The sequence below is a fragment of the Cherax quadricarinatus genome, chromosome 3, assembly GCF_038502225.1.
Source record: "Cherax quadricarinatus isolate ZL_2023a chromosome 3, ASM3850222v1, whole genome shotgun sequence".
Taxonomy (NCBI): Eukaryota; Metazoa; Arthropoda; class Malacostraca; order Decapoda; family Parastacidae; genus Cherax; species Cherax quadricarinatus.
Genome location: NC_091294.1, coordinates 11,002,023 through 11,006,715, shown reverse-complemented (window position 1 = coordinate 11,006,715; position 4,693 = coordinate 11,002,023).

Sequence of the window (4,693 nt, the reverse complement as noted above, 5' to 3'; positions counted from 1 at the left end):
CACTTGTCTAGCCATTTAGAATCACTGGTCCAACCATTTAGAATCACTGGTCTAGCCATTTAGAATCACTGGTCCAGTCATTTAGAATCACTGGTCTAGCTATTTAGAATCACTGGTCCTGCCATTTAGAATCACTGGTCTAGCCATTTAGAATCCCTTGTCCAGCCATTTAGAATCACTGGTCCAGCCATTTAGAATCACTGGTCTAGCCATTTAGAGTCACTGATCCAGCCATTTAGAACCACTGGTCAATCCATTTAGAATCACTGGTCTAGCCATTTAGAATCACTGGTCTAGCCATCTAGAATCACTGGTACAGCCATTTAGAATCACTGGTCAATCCATTTAGAATCACTGGTCTAGCCATTTAGAATCACTGGTCTAGCCATTTAGAATCACTGGTACAGCCATTTAGAATCACTCGTCTAGCCATTTAGAATCACTGGTCTAGCCATTTAGAATCACTGGTCTAGCCATTTAGAATCACTGGTCCAGCCATTTAGAATCACTGGTCTAGCCATTTAGAGTCACTGGTCCAGCCATTAAAAATCACTGGTCCAGCCATTAAGAGTCACTGGTCCAGCCATTTAGAATCCCTGGTCCAGCCATTTAGAATCACTGGTCCAGCCATTTAGAATCACTGTTCTAGCCATTTAGAATCACTGGTCTAGCCATTTAGAGTCATTGTTCTAACCATTTAGTATCACTGGTGCAGCCATTTAGAATCAATGATCTTGCCATTTAGAATCACTGGGCCAGCCATTTTAAATCACTGGTCTAGCCATTTAGGAACACTGGTCCAGCCATTTAGAATCCCTTGGGCTAGCCATTTAGAATCACTGGTGCAGCCATTTAGAATCATTGGTCTAGTCATTTAGAATCACTGGTCTAGCCATTTAGAGTCACTGGTCCAGCCATTTAGAATCACTGGTTCAGCCATTTAGAATCACTTGTCTAGCCATTTAGAATCACTGGTCCAACTATTTAGAATCACTGGTCTAGCCATTTAGAATCACTGGTCCAGTCATTTAGAATCACTGGTCTAGCTATTTAGAATCACTGGTCCAGCCATTTAGAATCACTGGTCTAGCCATTTAGAATCACTGGTCTAGCCATTTAGAATCACTGGTACAGCCATTTAGAATCACTGGTACAGCCATTTAGAATCACTGGTTCAGCCATTTAGAATAACTTTTCTAGCCATTTAGAATCACTGGTCCAGCCATTTAGAATCACTGGTCTAGCCATTTAGAATCACTGGTCTAGCCGTTTAGAATCACTGGTCAAGCCATTTAGAATCACTGGTCTAACCATTTAGAATCACTTGTCTAGCCATTTAGAATCACTGGTCTAGCCATTTAGAATCACTGGTCCAGCCATTTAGAATCACTGGTCCAGCCATTTAGAATCACTGGTCTAGCCATTTGGAATCACTGGTCTAGTCATTTAGAATCACTGGTCTAGCCATTTAGAATCACTATTCCAGCCATTTAGAATCACTGGTCTAGCCATTTAGAATCACTGGTCTAGCCATTTAGAATCACTGGTCTAGCCATTTAGAATCACTGGTCTAGCCATTTAGAATCACTAGTCTAGCCATTTAGAATCACTGGTCTTGCCATTTAGAATCACTGGTCTAGCCATTTATAATCACTGGTCTAGCCATTTAGAATCACTGGTCTAGCCATTTAGAATCACTGGTCTAGCCATTTAGAATCACTGGTCCAGCCATTTAGAATCACTGGTCTAGCCATTTAGAATCACTGGTCCAGCCATTTAGAATCACTGGTCTAGCCATTTAGAATCACTGGTCTAGCCATTTAGAATCACTGGTCTAGCCATTTAGAATCACTGGTCCAGCCATTTAGAATCACTGGTCCAGCCATTTAGAATCACTGGTCTAGCCATTTAGAATCACTGGTCTAGCCATTTAGAATCACTGGTCCAGCCATTTAGAATCACTGGTCCAGCCATTTAGAATCACTGGTCTAGCCATTTAGAATCACTGGTCTAGCCATTTAGAATCACTGGTCCAGCCATTTAGAATCACTGGTCTAGCCATTTAGAATCACTGGTCTAGTTATTTAGAATCACTGGTCCAGCCATTTAGAATCACTGGTCTAGCCATTTAGAATCACTGGTCTAGCCATTTAGAATCACTGGTCTAGCCATTTAGAATCACTGGTCTAGCCATTTAGAATCACTGGTCTAGCCGTTTAGAATCACTGGTCAAGCCATTTGGAATCACTGGTCTAACCATTTAGAATCACTGCTCTAGCCATTTAGAATCACTAGTCTAGCCATTTAGAATCACTGGTCTAGCCATTTAGAATCACTGGTCTACCCATTTAGAATCACTGGTCTACCCATTTAGAATCACTGGTCTAGCCATTTAGAATCACTGGTTTACCATTTAGAATCACTGGTCTAGCCATTTAGAATCACTGGTCTAGCCATTTAGAATCACTGGTCTAGCCATTTAGAATCACTGGTCTAGCCATTTAGAATCACTGGTCTACCCATTTAGAATCACTGGTCTAGCGATTTAGAATCACTGGTCTAGCCATTTAGAATCACTGGTCTAGCCATTTAGAATCACTGGTCTAGCCATTTAGAATCACTGGTCTAGCCATTTAGAATCACTGGTCTAGCCATACCAAACTTCTGAGTGTAAAACTTATTAAAAAAAAAAAAAAAAAAAACGTGTCGCCGTGTCGCCGTGTCGCCGTGTCGCCGTGTCACCGTGTCGCCGTGTCGCCGTGTCGCCGTGTCGCCGTGTCGCCGTGTCGCTGTGTCGCCGTGTCGCCCTTGTCGCCGCGTCGCCATGACGTCGTGTCGCCGCGTCGCCTCGTCGCCGCGTCACCGTGTCGCCGTGTCGCCGCGTCGCCGTGTCGCCGTTCTGCAGCGTTCTTTAGTGTTTTTCACGGTCTCTCTTGCGTACCAGAACTTTAAACTCTGCGAATGAACTTATAAGATACATCCCTCCAGCGCTTGGAGCTAATCTAACAGAAAATAATATCTACTGAGTCAAAAACAGGAGAATCAGTGTACAATAACAAAACATAACCATACTCTCAGAGGGGAACTTTAGGCCTAGTGTGCCGGAGAAAATAATTTTAAAACTCTTTTTGTCAGAGGAAAAACAGTCTCCCTGATAATAGTGTGTTATACATAGTGTTGTAGTGTGTACCACAGTGGTACCCTAGTATATAGATAATAAATGATAAGGTGAAATTTAAAACTGAAGTGTTTGGCCCAAAGGTCTGCTAGTGTACCGGACTTATAATTAGTGATTCCAGGGAGTAAAACATTACTGTTGAAATACGAAGAGGTGCAAAATCTCTAGGAAATACGATATATGATGAACAGTGTATAATTATTTTTATTATTATTATCACATTGGCCGATTCCCACCAAGGCAGGGTGGCCCGAAAAAGAAAAACTTTCACCATCATTCACTCCATCACTGTCTTGCCAGAAGGGTGCTTTACACTACAGTTTTTAAACTGCAACATTAACACCCCTCCTTCAGAGTGCAGGCACTGTACTTCCCATCTCCAGGACTCAAGTCCGGCCTGCCGGTTTCCCTGAATCCCTTCATAAATGTTACTTTGCTCACATTCCAACAGCACGTCAAGTATTAAAACCATTTGTCTCCATTCACTCCTATCAAACACGCTCACGCATGCCTGCTGGAAGTCCAAGCCCCTCGCACACAAAACCTCCTTTACCCCCTCCCTCCAACCTTTCCTAGGCCGACCCCTACCCCGCCTTCCTTCCACTACAGACTGATACACTCTTGAAGTCATTCTGTTTCGCTCCATTCTCTCTACATGTCAGAACCACCTCAACAACCCTTCCTCAGCCCTCTGGATAACAGTTTTGATAATCCCGCACCCCCTCCTAACTTCCAAACTACGAATTCTCTGCATTATATTCACACCACACATTGCCCTCAGACATGACATCTCCACTGCCTCCAGCCTTCTCCTCGCTGCAACATTCATCACCCATGCTTCACACCCATATAAGAGCGTTGGTAAAACTATACTCTCATACATTCCCCTCTTTGTCTCCAAGGACAAAGTTCTTTGTCTCCACAGACTCCTAAGTGCACCACTCACTCTTTTTCCCTCATCAATTCTATGATTCACCTCATCCTTCATAGACCCATCCGCTGACACGTCCACTCCCAAATATCTGAATACGTTCACCTCCTCCATACTCTCTCCCTCCAATCTGATATACAATCTTTCATCACCTAATCTTTTTGTTATCCTCATAACCTTACTCTTTCCTGTATTCACCTTTAGTTTTCTTCTTTTGCACACCCTACCAAATTGTTAGTACTTATTGTGATGGAGTGATGTATACAGTGTGTGGTAAACCTGTAGTTACCAGCGGTCGCAATATACACAACAAAAATCATTATTCCTCCAGTAATCTCCATATATTGAAGCCATCGGCACCCAAACACGCAAGTTATACTTTCTGTATCAAACTGAACATATATTACTCTGTTTAATTTTCTTCCAGTAATCCTTTTCATGAGCTAGTCCAATATCACCAGTGAGCCTAATCCGGATCTGCCCGGATTCATCCAACGACCAGATTCAAACCGATTCGTTGATAACAATGTATCCTCTGACTGGTTCATTCATTAGAGGTTTGCCGGTACTTCCGGCCCGGGTCC